General features: G+C 31.2%; 1 long non-coding RNA gene across 1 annotated transcript in view; it reads left to right on the top strand.

Moving 5' to 3' along the window:
• Positions 1-12,903, top strand: part of LOC115879948 — a 96,653-nt gene extending 83,750 nt beyond the window's left edge. Inside the window, exon 3 of the long non-coding RNA XR_004049781.1 lies at positions 12,538-12,903. This is a non-coding gene — a long non-coding RNA (uncharacterized LOC115879948). The remainder of the gene's footprint in view (positions 1-12,537) is intronic.
• The last annotated feature ends 3,197 nt before the right edge of the window (positions 12,904-16,100 follow it).

Below are 16,100 nucleotides of genomic sequence, written 5' to 3' on the forward strand. Positions count from 1 at the left end.
ATAGCAGATTCAATAATTTAAAAAACCAGAGTCGTACTTGAAATTACTTTAAATAATAATTAAATAGTTTTGTTGTTTTAAGGTACTCAAAACAATAACAAAAAGTATCAAGTGTGGCATATCATTATACTCAGGAGACCGAGTTCTCTCAAAACCTGAAATAAAAAATGCAGGTTCGTATTTAAAAAAAAATAAGTTGGCCTCTGTATCTCACAAATTATCAGCTAATTTGAAAATCTAAAAGTATTATCAGATAGCCCTAACAAAGTGGCTAAGAGAATGTGTAATTAGTTTTTTGATTTTCTAAAAAGTAACCGCAGGAAAAAATAAAATAGATTTTTCAAAAAATCCGTTTTTTCCAAAAAACTCAGCAATCCTTGAACATTTTAAAGCTTTTTTGATGGCATCTTGGTGAACATCTCAAAGCGCAACTTTGCCCCAATTTAACCAGCTTCGTATCTATTACGGTTTCCGAGATACCAATGCTCGTACCTCGAATTTGTAGCACCCTGTATATGTCACTGTAAATGTCCGAAATGCGGTAAAACCTAGGTTTAACCGCATTTCGAGTTGGTTAGCGTGGTTATTTGGAGGATGTTAATTCATTGGTAAATCCTAGGTTTAGCGCGCTTATCTTAGGTTTTACCGGGCTTATTCTAGGTTTTACCGCATTTCGAGTTGGTTAGCGTGGTTATTAGGAGGGTGTTAATTCATTGGTAAATCCTAGGTTTAGCGTGCTTATCATAGGAAGAAAGAAAGAAAGAAATATATTTTCTCTTTGCTGTTTTTCAAATATTATTGAAATTTTTCAATTATTTGAAAATTAAAAAATATACCTAGTTTTATTCATAAATTTTGAGAACCACTGGATTTTTTTTTCTGTTTTTTTTGTTTCTTATATTTAACTTCCTATCTAGGTTGTCAAACTTAAGAATTTGACAAAGTTGATTTCGAAAAATGCAAAATTTTCAAAAATATTTTTTTTTACGAAAAAATCCGCTTAGACGTATTTCTGGGGCCGAAATATACTACCTGTAAAGATATTTGCATTTTGTAACACTCGCCCTGTATAATAATAAAATTTGTGGATTCAACGTAATATTATTACATGAATTTTTATTGATCTCAAAATTTACAAACCGCATATAAGTAAATTTCAGGAGTTTCACAATTTTTAATTATATTCTAACAGATTTGTTTCTATAAAAGTGTTTAATTTTAGTTAAAATACATTTCTCTTTCTAGTATTATAAATACTACGATAGTACAAAAATATTGAATGTTTTGAAATAATGAGAATAATTTTCTATTATTATTCTAAAAAGTCTAGAAAGAATTGGGAAATTTATTTCTTTAATCGACGGCGACTGTGAGACATCAATACTCACTATTTTAATACTAAATTGTTATTAAACGTTTATTTAATTAAAAAATAAATCCGATTTAAATCCAGCTTTTGTATATAAAAACAACCATTTTTGTAGATGAAATGTGTTTTATAGGATAATTATGTCACATGTGTCTCTGCTCTACATTATCTTAAGATTCTTTCGGTAGATTTTATAGACAATTTTCTTTTCAAGTCACAAACATCCTACAGAAAATGTTATATTATACCCTAGTTTTATGTTTCCTCAATGCTAAAACTTAATGTTGTAAGTTTAAAGTCGTCAAATTCGGAACAGAGTTTTATGTTCGTATTACTGCCAAAATGCTGCAATGGTTCCCGTACGATATTGCAATTCTTATGTATTAAACTTTAATTCAGTTAAAAGCGAATGTGTAGTTTAATACTGAGACGGAACATTGTAGCAGGACTTCTTTCTTTCAACTCTTTATGATCATGGATAGTTTTTTATGAATCATACTTTTAAAGCAGACGCGATATACAGACAATTGAGTTTTCAGTGTCAGTGTAATTAAATTATTATAATATACTTGAGCAAAAACGATGTCATTTAATGTTTTCTCAATCTATACTAATATATAAAATCCTTAAATGACTGACATAGTGATTAATCACGATCCTGCTCAAACCACTCAACGTAAGAAGCTCAATTTTGGCATATAGGTTGATTCTAGGGTGTAGAGGTTCGATAAGAAGGGATTTTTCGAAACTCGAATTCTAAGGGGGTGAAACTATCCCTCAAATATTAAAATATTTTTTATTTAAAAACCGGTGAGTTTTTCGGAAAAACTCTTAAACACGTATATTTTATTTTGTTGTTTTACATATTCTAACCTATTTTGTTGTTTTACATATTCTAACTAGGGTACCTAGGTCGACTCAGCCTTAAATGAGTACTTGGGATTCACAATCCTGAGGTAATAATAGGCGGTTGAAGCGTAGTGCTAGCCACATTACCTTCCTTGTATACCGAACTGCTCTAGTATAGCAAGCTGTAACTTGCTACACCCAAGCCGTTAAACGCTATATACGGGAGCTATTATTATTATATTACATATTTTAATATTTTTTATAAATTTATACAGGGTGTTTCATAAAATATGACCATTGAGTAATCACGATTCTGCTTAAACTGGTTGACGTTTAAAGCTGATTTTTGGCAAACGGAGGAGTTTCTCGAATCTCAAATGAGAGGGTGAAAACGCCCCTCAAATATTACAATATTTATTATTTAAAAAACGGTTAGTCTTTCGGGAAAACGCTTGGACAAGCATAATTTATTTGTTTTTTTTACAAATTTTGAATTTTTTTAAAAAATCATATAGGGTGTTCCAAAAAGTTGGGTAATTAATTAACCACGATTCTGCTTAAACTGCTTGACGTAAAAAGCTTATTTTTGGCAAACGGATTTTTAATAACAAATATTACCAAGTTATACAGGGTCCGGCTAGGATGTATTTCAGGAAAATATTTTAACTTTTATAGGGTGGCTCAAAAAAGTGTGAGTGGATCGGGATGATTCTTTTTAAATGGAACACCCTGTACTTATTACATTTTTGGCTTCTTTTCAGACCACTTTACATAATCCTAAGATATGAGTAAATATATTTCGACAGTGGTAGCGATAGATTCGAACAATTTCAATTTAATTAATGAGTTTCGGGGAAATGTGTGTTTACCAATTTGAGTTTCTATGACCAAAGGAATGTTTTAAACTTTTTTTCTTAACACTTTAAATTTGACGAAAAAATAAATTATTACATAATATAATATTTCATTGAGCTATTTTTATCGACAATGAATTGAATCAATTAATCATCATCGTTCTTCTTTCGATGATGTTTTTCAAACTCTATACAGGTGCTCACAAAAAGTACTTAAATAGCATAAACACCCTATACAAACCCGAACGTCGAATGTCAATAACCATTTACAAACCGTACTCATTCTTTCGGCATAACGGCAATTTATATTCGATAGGATCCGAGATCTCACCTTTCGAACTCTTCCTAGTGACACCTCGGCTTTGTGTACCTTCCTAATAATTCATAGGCCCGTCCTTAACCCTTGGCCCTTTTACCTGTGTACTATTTGCATACGTGAGTTATTAATATTCTCTTTTTTTTCGACGGTACAGTTCTCACAGTAAGTTGCTGAGGTGCTAAGATTCGTCTCAGTTGAATACTTGCGAATAGTGGCCCCCAATGTTTATTTTAATAAATTACTTTGGGAATGGGTTAGAATCCTTTAAAGGATTTAGATACAGACCGTTGATAGTTGCGCATAATAGGTTAGGAAATCTTGAATTTGTTTCTACGAATGTTAGGATAAGTTGCTATATCATATCTTGAAGAAATAGTATATACAGTGTTTTTCAAAAAACATGTGCCATCTCTCGTGGGGAGTGCCATCTCTCGGAGGACATGTATTCATTATTTCCATTCTAAATATCTTGAGAAGTAAAAAAATCACGGAAATGTATATTTTTTGACTCAGTGGCTTTATACAGGTTTGGACGAAAAATTATTACTCTTCAAAATAGTTAAAAGACATGAAGGTGGCGCCCCCTACAAATAGGAGTCATATTGACATCAAAATCAAATTTCTTAAGTTAAAAAACGCCCAGACACCAATTTTCATCCAAATTTTGAAGTTATTTCAGAAACTACTTGGAAAAAATCGAAATAAAAATGAAACTTCTACACCCTGTATCTCCGAAACTAAACATTTTAGGACATATTTATACGACGTTTTTTTACTCATTTTTAACTGCAGAATATGCTGCCGAAGTTTTCCAAATACAGTTCGGACCACCCTGTATAACCCCTAAAAATAGTTGAATTTATTCAAGACTCACCCTGTATAAACGTCTAAAATGTTATTTCCCCTATTCTGTAGATAAAATAGATGATCACAGCTACTCTTCTCGGTTCTCATAGATTCCGACGTGATATAATTCGTCTCAAATGAATACCTCTCTAAAGGAAAGGTGTACATATTTTTCGATGTTTATTTTAATAAATAATTATGCAAAGACGGCTTGAATAGCGATGAGGGATTTGGGTTTTTCTCTGTGCACATGGAGAAAGGGTTGAGAAGTATTTGCATATGGTATGATTGGATGGACCTAAACATAAATTGTATGGAATACGTAAAAGAAACAAGTTTAACGTTAACATAAAACTTCGGCAGCATATTCTGCAGATAAAAATAAGTAAGAAAGTTCGTATAAAAAAATGTATGTCCTAAAATGCTTAGTTTCGGGTGTAAAAGTTTCATTTTTATTTCGATTTTTTTCAAATAATTTCTGAAATAACGCCAATATTTGGATAAAAATTGGTGTCTGGGAGTTTTTTGACAAGATATATTTGATTTTGATATCAATATGACTCCTAGTTGTAGGGGGCTGCATGTGTTTTAACAGTTTTGAAGAGCCATAACTTTTCGTCCATACCTGTATAAGATTACTGATTAAAAAAATATACATTTTCATGACTTTTTACGTAAAAAATATCTCTCGGTAAAAATCGCTACGAGCAATCGTTCTCAAGATATTTAGCATGGAAATAGTCAATACATGTTATTATTGACAAAAAATAAACACGTTGAGTAGATAGTTATTTGACGGAAATAATAAATTTGGGGAAATTTTATTTTTTTAAACGAATCATAAATTTTTCTGCGAAAAAATGACAATAAACCGTTTTTGTTGAACTTTTGGCACAAAAACATTTCAAATTTATGATTTCAGTCTAATAACTATTTAGTCAACAACGCTTAATTTATGTCAATGATAACAGGTATTGATAATTTCAATTCCAAATATCTCGAGAACTATTACTCGTTGCGATTTTTACCCAGAGACCATTTTTACGTAAAAAACGTCGGTAATGTATATGTTTTACTCAGTAGTTTTATACAGGTATGGACGAAAAGTTATTACTCTTCAAACCGGTTAAAAAATATGTAGGTGGCGTCCTCTACAAGTAGTAGTCATATTGATACGAAAATCAAATTTCTAATGTCAAAAAACTTCCAGACACCAATTTTCATCCAAATATTGACGTTACTTTATAAATTATTTGGGAGAAATCGAAATAAAAATGAAATTTCAAGACTCTGTATCTCAGAAACTAAGGATTTTAGGGCATAGGTACATTTATACAAACTTTTTTACTTTTTTTTATCTGCAGAATATGCTGCCAAAGTTTCCGTAATACAGTTCGGACCACCCTGTATATTAACTTGCGCGGATCTTTCATTTGAATTTTTGTTGCAATGTTGCAGAAAAAACCTTGTTTCAAACATATTTTATGCGACATAATTTAGCAAGGTTGTAAGAAGTAAAACATGACAGCTCTTAAAGAAATGAGTTACTTGAACTAAAATATCAAACCATCAACATATACAGGGTGTTTAAAAAAACATGTGCCATCTCTCGCGGGGAGATTCCTCACCTAAAAATAAGATTTATTTCGTATATCAACATGTATATGTCCGATTCAGCTTTTCGAGAGGGGGTTAGTATTCATTTTTTTAAATTTATTTTGATTTTCTCCCAAGTGCTTTTAGCGATTTGAATGAAATTTTGTGAGTAAAAGTTACTATAAGTGCGACATTATTAAAATGCTAAAAAAGTGTCGATAGATTCACCAGGAACGTGCATATGTGTTATCGATGGAATGTTTTTCTAAAAAAAATAATGCGCGCTACTGACTTTTTTCCTTTGTGAGCACAATTGTGTAGGCTATTTAATGTTGATTAAAATTTGTCCATAATATTTTGTCGATTTCAGTCTCCTTGATGACATAAATACAATTTTATTAATTTGTCTTAATGCAAGACCAGTAGCAACATTTACATTTTTTTAAAAGTTCTTAAATAAGTATCCTCATTGCTTCCTAATTAAATGATATGAAAAAAGTTCACACCACAAAGTTTGCAGTACAAACATGGGTCCGGAAATGCATAGTTTTAATGATACAGGATGTTAAATCTTTAAAAAATAGTTCTTTTGTAACTCTCCTATATAACATTTTTTTTTCTTTAATTTGCTTCGCCGAACATCAGTGTTATAAATGTCAATAAAATTGCGTTTATCTCATCAAGGAGATAGAAATCGACAAAATATCAAGATAAAAGTTTTAATCGGCATTAAACTGCCTATACAATTTTGTTAACAAGAGAAAAAAGTCAGTGGCGCACATGTTTTTTTAGAAAAATATTCAGTGATATCCCATATGCACGTCCCTGGTGAATCTGTCGACACTTATTTATACTCTGTTTTTTTTCTCAGGTAAGATTTCGACAGACAATGGCAGAAGAAAAGCAGATGACGTCCATACCAACCTATTTATTTTACTAAAAAAAGTTTCTAATATTTTTTAAGTTAACTATGGATGTAGGGCATTCAATCCCGAGAGAAATTTTCAATCCCGGGATTTCGGGATTATAATTTTTCCCGGGATCCCGGGATTGGTCCTGGGATTCACGAAAAAATAAATTACGTTGGAATTATATTATATTTTCTTTCTTTACAAAATTTTATTGAACAAAAAAAACATTAACATAAATTAAACGTCATCCCCATTACAAAACAACATAACATATAAGTTTATTTAACAAAAAAAAACATAAAAGGAACTAAAATATACATTTTTTATTTAATTTACATAACCAATCGAATACAGCATAACACAAGATTACTAAGAGATACTAAAATAACAACTTATGCAGTAACAAAGATGAGGATCTAAACTTGGTTTTTTTGGTTTTTGAAAAAATGTCTTAAAAAAAACAAGCCGATCAAGAGTATTATCACTCAAACTAGATCTTCATCATCTTCAAATTTGATTAAACATTCAGGGTTGTTTATAAGCGCATATTGTACTATCATGAAAGACTTGTGTACGATTTAAATTAAGGAAAAAATGTAATGATGAATCCCGAAAATCCCGGGATTAAAGAAAAGACAATCCCGGGATTTCGGGATTGGAAAAATGTCCGGGATCCCGGGAAACGGGATCCCGGGATTGAATGCACTATATGGATGGGTTTAAAAATAAATCCTTCATGCGGCGTCTCTTATTGTTTTTAACCAGTTTTATTGGTGGTAACGACAAACGGGCGCCGATACGTATGAACTCGCCTTTAGATTTTTGAGGCTTGTCAAAGTCTTGCCAAATTATAGGTTATAATTTTGTATCAACTTATGTCAAATAGCCTGCGTTTTGAAAGATGATGCATTTTGATTCGTGTTATTACGTGTGTTTTGTGTCTTTTGAAGTCAAGTGCGGAAGTAAAATCGAGAGAACATTAACTGTAGACACAAAGCACAGGTTTATAGCACTTTTAAGTCTACATCATATGATAAGTCAACAATGGATTTTAGTACTGCAGAAAAATAATGTCAAAAAGTACTGGTTTAAAAAAAATAGATTAAAGTTAATTAATCAACCTTTAAGGTATAAAATTCGGTGTTATTATTAATAAAATAGTTTGTTTTATTTATTCTTTTATGCGGTTTTATTTATTCTTATTATATGTTGTTATAATTTATAAAAAAATCGAAAAAAAGACTTTAAGTCTTTGTAGCTACGAAACAAATGTCCGAAAAATATAAGTCCGCTTCTGCGGATAAGTCTTGATTTAAAAAATAAATCTTATTTTTACGTGAGGAATCGCCCCACTAGAGATTGTACCCTCTGTGGCTCTGGATATGAGATGATATTTTTATCCATGTATGAAAAGTACACTTATTAATTGAATGATCGAACTAAAAATCTGTAAAAAGATTTTGGGACGACTATGACTTTTCGACGGTAAATTTTTCTTCCGCTGAGAATGTTTTCCGAGAATTTGGAAAATTGAAACGGTGGCATAGATAAGAAACGTGGAAGACTGCGGCCTGGATGGGGGTGGTAGTTAGGCAGGCGGAGTGGGAGGGAATACTGGCTGGATGGCGTGCACCCATGCGTATGGAAAATAATCTTCCCGGACAAAATGAAAAATGCCGCGAGTTTCGCGTTCTTTTATTAAAGCTGCGATGCGGCGGCGGCGTCGGCAGTGGTTTTAATAAAGTGCGCCGGTTTGATCCCGCCTGAAATATGGCCGGAATAAATAAAAAGGACTTTGGGGAACGTTTCTATTTTTTCCCTTTATATGCCAGTTTAAGGACGGCTGTTTAAACTGTTTTACTCTAGATCCTCTTTTGGCATTAGCTGATTTAGTTTAAAAATGTCATACAGTAAACATGTAAACTATCAAACATATTATACCGGATGCGCCTCAAAAGTCGCTCACCCCTATAACTTTTTAATTTTTTCGGATAAAATAACGAGATTTGGTATGTTAATGTCAGTGGCGGCTCGTGTTTATTATTGTAGGGAGGTCAATATCTAAAAATATTGCGTCAATTTTTTTTAAGACGCGACCAAATTTAATTGGTTTCTTACGAGGTACTGGTCGTTTAGTTAAAGAAAAATAAATACAAATTATGTTAAAATGAAACCCACCCTTACATTTTTAAACAGGTGGTCTAGTGCCATTTCACTAAAAATCCAGTCAATGTTCTTTACACAAATTTTCTACGGATTTAAAAGACACTTAAATAATAATGTCACAAAAATATAAACACATATATACACATACACATTTCTAAAAGTTTTATTTCACATTTTTATTTATATTTTGAGTCAATTCTTTCTCTAAACGTTTTTCGAAATTTAAGCAGTTGTTTTCTTTTAACCGCACTATTTTACAAACTTAACACCATAATATGTTTTCTATTTGAAAATATCTATTCCAGAATCAGTTAACAAGAGTTCATCATTTATCCAGAACCAGAAAATTATGAATTTTTTTCTACATAAATTTTACCCATCTCAAACCCTCGGCTACGATAAAGCTACGGCAGCTAAAACTAAAACAAATTTTTTTTTCGATATTAAAAATTTAAATATTGATTTATATTCACTAAACCAAACATTATACGCGATACGCGATAAATGATACAAAAACCTAGGTTGGTTTATAATTTGAGTTTTATAAACACCCAAACTGCCCAAAAGGCGAAATTTTTCTAGCGATATGACAGAAATCCTGTAATATATTTATACAGGGTGAGTTTCCTACGATGTTCTCTATGGGTATCTCGGAAACTACTGAAGATAGAGAGTCGGTTAAATGGGCAAAGAATTGCAGTTTTGTGGGGTCACAAATATGCGCCTTTCAGGTTTATGAAAAAGTTCATGGCTTATTAGATATTTCGAAAAAAAAACAAATTTCGGCTATTTTAAAAATTGTCCCTAATTCCATTATAAGCTATTTTAGACAAAAAGTTTTCAGATAAAAGTTGTAGATAATCACATCCTTAATGAGACTGTGTCCTCCGCTTTTTTCTAAAGCCTGTCATTTTTAACATATGATACAAACATATGTTTTTTTAAATGGAAACCATAGTTGGCATGACTTCATAAAAAGCGCCATTTTTTAAACTTTTTAGCGATATAAGCTATAATATGTTTTCTTCGAAAACTTACTGAGTTATAGCCAATTCCTAACATTTTTAAACAATTTCACTTAGTTAGCCATGGAAAGAAGTTCAATCGCCGTTGCTCTCAGAAATGTGAAGCTGTCACATCCAAACTTTGTAAATTAAAATAAACAAAAATTGTAAATATGAATTTTTGAAATGAAGAAAAGCGTGTAGATACTCGCGCCTCAATAGAGTGGTTCCAACAGGAGTTTCATTATAACCCCCTGCTCCCCACCCCCCATAATGAAAGAAATGTTAAAAATTATTTATATCATAATTATGCAAACTCAGGGATAAGAAGAGGTGGACTAATTGCATGAGTCCCCTCGATCACCTGACCTATCCATTCTAGATTTTTTTTATGTGGTATGGTTCACAATAAGGTTCACAAAAGAACTTATGAATTAAGAGAGGCACTCGAAGTGGCGGTACGAGAGAAGTTTAATTAAGTGGACCGGTCCTTCTGTAAGAATAGGTAGTAATTCAGTTTTAAAAGGATGTAACTCAAAACAATGGCGGATTCTTTAAACATTTTCTAAAATAACTTAAAGTGTATGTAGTGATATATTTTTTTAAGTTTTAGTTTGTGTAATGTTAACAGTAAAGAACCATTTTAGTAATATATTCTGACTTTTTATAAGTTATAAATCATAACAGAATAAGAATACCATGCAATCTAAGTGAAATTAGTCAAGAAAGATAAGAATTCGCTATAGCTAAATGTAACTTTTCTAATTTGTCTTCAAAACCGTTTTCTAAAAAACGTAACATTCACTTGTCAACGTATCCTTGAAAATGTATGGTCAAGAAAAGTTGAACCAATAATCCTACACGCTTTTCTTCATTTGAAAAAAAATTCATATTTACAATTTTTGATTATTTTAATTTACAAAGTTTGGATGTGACAGTTTCACATTTCTGAGAGCAACGACGATTGAACTTGTTCCCATGGCTAACTAAGGGAATTTGTTTAAAAATGTTAAGAATTGGCATTACTCAAATCAGTAAGTTTTCGAAGAAAACATATTATAGCTTATATCGCCAAAAAGCTTAAAAAATGGCGCTTTTTATGAAGTGATGGCCAACTATGGTTTCCATTTAAAAAACATATGTTTGTATCATATGTCAAAAATGACAGGCTTTAGAAAAAAGCGGAGGACACAGTCTCATTAAGGATGTGATTATCTACAACTTTTATCTGAAACTTGAACTTTTTGTCTAAAATACCTTATAATGGAATTAGGGACAATGTTTAAAATAGCTGAAATTTGTTTTTTTCGAAATATCTAGTAAGCTATGAACTTTTTCGAAAACCTGAAAGGCGCATATTTATGACCCCACAAAACTGCAATTCTTTGCCCATTTAACCGACTCTCTATCTCCAGTAGTTTCCGAGATACCCATAGAGAACATCGTAGGAAACTCACCCTGTATAGAAATAATGCACTCGATATTTCTTAATCAACTATATTGATTCTCAACTAATAAACAATATTACAAATTACAATAATAACACGTTGGGGTTTCTAGACAAAGACAAAAACCGCCACTTTTTATATCGTCTGTCAGTAAACTGCCAAATACAAGTGTATATAAAGTTGCCTACCTTACATATCCTTTTATGAATGACGCGGTCAATGGCCAATATAAACTATATCTATCGCACCTTAACCCATTATATTTTCTATACGTAGTATGCCTAACCTTGTTGGCGTCACGAGCCGCGGCACTTGGAGTTTAATACGTGTAAAACATAGCGGGAACAAAGAACAAAATGAAATTTTGACCGGCAGTAGAAAAATGGGTAAAATAAAGTGTTTTCAAGCGAAAATTGGATAAATTGGGAATAGTTTTGAATATTTTAGGATGAAAAAAAGTGATTTACAAAATGTGTAATTTAAATAAGTTTTTCTAATTTTCTCCTGATTTTTTTGGGGGGCATTGACCATTTGCCCTCATGGTTAAGCCGCCACTGGTTAATATACTACATATGTAAATTAGGATTGATAGACGTATTCAACCTTTTCGGCCACTTCCTGTTTCACCGGAAATGACTACAACTTTTGATTTTTAAATGGCACCTTCAATATTTTTTACTTTATTTGATAGAGAATGACACTCTGAATAGAATGACATATAATAATATATTATGTCAATTTTCGCTTAAAACAAAATTGTATTGTGTATTTAAATTTCAATCTAGAGTGCCATGGCTGTGTTAAAAACACTGATTTTTAATCAAGGAGCCTTCGAAAAATATATGTGATTGTCTAATGTTTTTAGTGTCTTGTGCTGACTGCTTAAAAGACGCCCAAATCGTATTTTTAATCATATCTCAATTTTTTCAAATGGAACGAAGGTGGCTCTTTGGAATAGCCACTAAAAAGCATTTTTTTACGAATCATTTTTTTTATTCGTAAAAAATGAGTCGACCTTCGTCGACGCTATTTGAACTATATCGAATATCGACACTATGTCGTCATAATACATAATTATTTTAAGTAATCATAATACATAATCCAGAATTATATATAAAAGTATATTTTTTATTAGCTATTAGCATTTTTAATAACGATTTTTTTTTATTTTCCAGATAATAGTTTACCGGATATTTGAAGACTGAAGTCAAGGGACCTTAGTAGTTAGTATTTATATTATTGTGACAGACCCACATGTACAAAGTTTTATCAATAACGTCTTTAAAAGAACGACTTAAAATATTTTTACTGTTCTTTTTTATGTTAATTGCTACGGGGTTGAACGTACAGTGAAGAGTAGGTTAAAGTTCACTGTTTTTCATGGGTTTTTAGTTACCTAATTGTAATTTAGATTTGTAAAGAACTATAATATTTAAAATTAATAATCAAAAATAATGAAAAATAGTAAAATATTCTTGAAATAGTTAATTCCATTTATGCATAATTTATTTTATATATTATTTCGGATCACAATAAGATGAATTGAAAACCACCCATTGAAATGTAGATATAGTATGTGTCAACCCGGTAGTTTTTTACTTAAATATAATATAATTATTTGACACTCATTGCTTCTTTGGTGGTTCTATTGAAAGATTTGTTTAAATTGTTACTTTACATAAAAAATCTGAATAATTATTGTGACAAAACATTACACATTTAGAGAAAATACTTGTCAAACTGAAACATACTTAAATATACCTGTATTCCTTTTTGTAGTTTTCTTCCCAACCCATTTGGAAAAATGCCATTTTTTTAATAATCAATAATATCATCATTTAGGTCATTCAATACCTAAGCTTAATTTAAATACACATTTAAATTACTACTATTTATCAATACAGGGTGTTTCAAAACAAATGCGAAAAACTTCAGGGAGCGATTCCTTGTTCAAAATAAAGGGTAGTTTGCTTTATAAACTTTGGGTCAAAAGTCAACCATTAGGGAGATATCGCGGTATAAAGAAGGCGGAAATATAATATTTTTATTTTTATCTTTAAAACGAAAAGCGATAGACTATTGAAATTTCATGAAAGCATTACTGTTATGAAAACACACTTTCTGGTAATTTTCTCATTTAAAATGAGTGGAAGGGGTTGAAATAAACTACTCCTACCATTCTTGTTATTTTGCCTAGCCCACTAGATTCTTTATCTAAAAATGTTTTTTGTTCTGACATGTAATGCTTTACTTTTTATTTTTTAATTTCAAATCGGTGAGTTTTATCAAAAAAACGCAAGAGATAAAAAAGTTACTAAACAAACTAAACTATCCAAATTAATTTTTTTGCATGTGTTTGATAAAATTTTTCTTTAAATATCGTTAACAAGAATGATAGAGGTAGTTTATTTCAACCCCTTCCACTCGTTTTAAAAAAGTGAAAAAATTACCAGAAAGTGTGTTTTCATAACAGCAATTTTTCCATAAAATTTCATTAGTCTATCTCTTTTTGTTTTTGAGATAAAAAATAAAAACATTATTTTTCCGCCATCTTTGTACCGCGATATCTCCCTAATTGTTAACTTTTGACTCAACGTTATGAAGCAAACTACCCTTTATTTTGAACAGGGAACCACCTCCTGAAGTTTTTTGCATTTGTTTTGAAACTCCCTGTATATTAGGGATCTCATCTGATCTCCTTAATTATTGCCTTGGTTGCCTGAAAGGACCACACGACATTATTACTGCCCCAAGTGTATCCCTCTTACATCCTTTTTCGAGAGACGCAGATTGTTCAATAACCAGTAAACACAACTCAGAAAATAATATGACAAAAATAAATAAATAATAAATAGTCCAGTAAAATTGTATCGCCGTATAGAGAGTGAAAAAAAAAAAAAATTACGGGCAAGCTGATTTTTTCAGAGTTTGTCAGCGACTGTCTTCTGAGTATAAAATTAACAAAATCGAAAATTTTTCCCTTGCGGTTTTTGAGCAATAGGGGTGTTTTTTTAAAAACTGTACTACAACAAAATAATTAGACGCAAATTGTACATAAGAACATATATCTCTATAAGTTCGCCTAATGATTTTTTTTATAAGTCTATTATTTCCGGACTTAGCGGCCGTTTCATGAGCCCTTTGGGGTGGTTTTCAAAAAGTTTGTTTTACAGCAAATTGACCCGTATGAAAGTTGTTTATAATAAATGGACAAGCAAAATTCGGTGTTATTATTAATAAAATAGTTTGTTTTATTTATTCTTTTATGCTGTTTTATTTATTCTTATTTTATGTTTTTATAATTTATAAAAAAATCGAAGTTTGTTTTACAGCAAATTGACCCGTATGAAAGTTGTTCATAATAAATGGACAAGCAACTTTTCCTCATGAATTTTTTTTGTAGCTTGATTATTTTTGGAGATAGCGTCCAGTTCATGAACAAATTAGGGTAGTTTTGAATGTTACTCCTTTTTCAGCAAATTCACCCTAGGAAACTCGTTCATAATAAGAGTACCTATACCTTTGCCTTATGAACTATTTTTGTAACTTGACTATTTTTGGAGATAGCGCCCAAAAATCTCAAAAAAAATAAAAAAATAAAAAATCCCAGCTATCTCCAAAAATAATGAATCTACAAACAAAATCATGTGAAAAAGTTGCTTGTCCATTTATTATGAACAACTTTCATACGGGTCAATTTGCTGTAAAACAAACTTTTTGAAAACCACCCCAAAGGGCTCATGAAACTACCGCTAAGTCCGGAAATAATAAACTTATAAAACAAAGTCATTAGGCGAACTTATACACAATGTTTTATATACAGTTTGCGTCTAATTATTTTGTTGTAGTACAGTTTTAAAAAACCACCCCTATTACTCAAAAACCGCAAGGGGAAAATTTCCGATTTTGTTTATTTTACACTCAGAAGACAGTCGCTGGCAAACTCTGAAAAAATCAGCTTGCCCGTAATTTTTTTTTCAAATGACAATTTTATTGGACTATAATAGGAATTTAATGCGGATTTTGGACCTTGAATCTCTATTACTTGAACAACAACTATGTACAGTATGTCCCATTTTCGTGTGTTTTACAGGGTTTTTCGTTTGAGTAGAGTTACAAAAATGCGGTTTTCAGTTTTCACATCACTATGCTACTTTTTTTTTAATTTTTCATTATATAGCTTATTAGTTAACCAGAAATTCATATATGTCACAAGTACAAAAACTTACTATTTACAGATAAAAATGTAAAAACACGCTTTTGTCATTAAGACACATAAATGTAGTAGTATGAAAGTAAGTAAGCATCTTCAGTTAGTAAACTGAAGATTCTATACACAGATTTGCCCTAGCCCTCTTACTTCCTGAAATACAGGGCGAATTTGATATTGTTGCATTTTTCGACTTTCCTCGTATCTCGGTTATCTTGTAACTTATCGAAAAGGTGAAAATCCCGTGTGTAAAAATAGTAACGTCGCGTCATTTTAAATATTAAAATATAAATCTTACCGTACTATTTTCACTTCAACAAAAGTTGTATTACCATCAGATATAAAATTCCATATCATCGGCACATCTACCTGAGCTTTTTGAAAATCTGGTTCCATTATGCGTATAAACACTTATTTAATAAAGCTATCGTAAAAACGACATTCTATTAACATTTGTAAAAAATGACAAAAAGCGCTTTCAGAGTGCTTAGCCTCTAGCCGCGTCAACTTCGCTGCCGTCGCTATGAT

This window comes from Sitophilus oryzae, unplaced genomic scaffold, assembly GCF_002938485.1.
Source record: "Sitophilus oryzae breed Bouriz unplaced genomic scaffold, Soryzae_2.0 scaffold_1590_pilon_pilon, whole genome shotgun sequence".
Lineage (NCBI taxonomy): Eukaryota > Metazoa > Arthropoda > Insecta > Coleoptera > Curculionidae > Sitophilus > Sitophilus oryzae.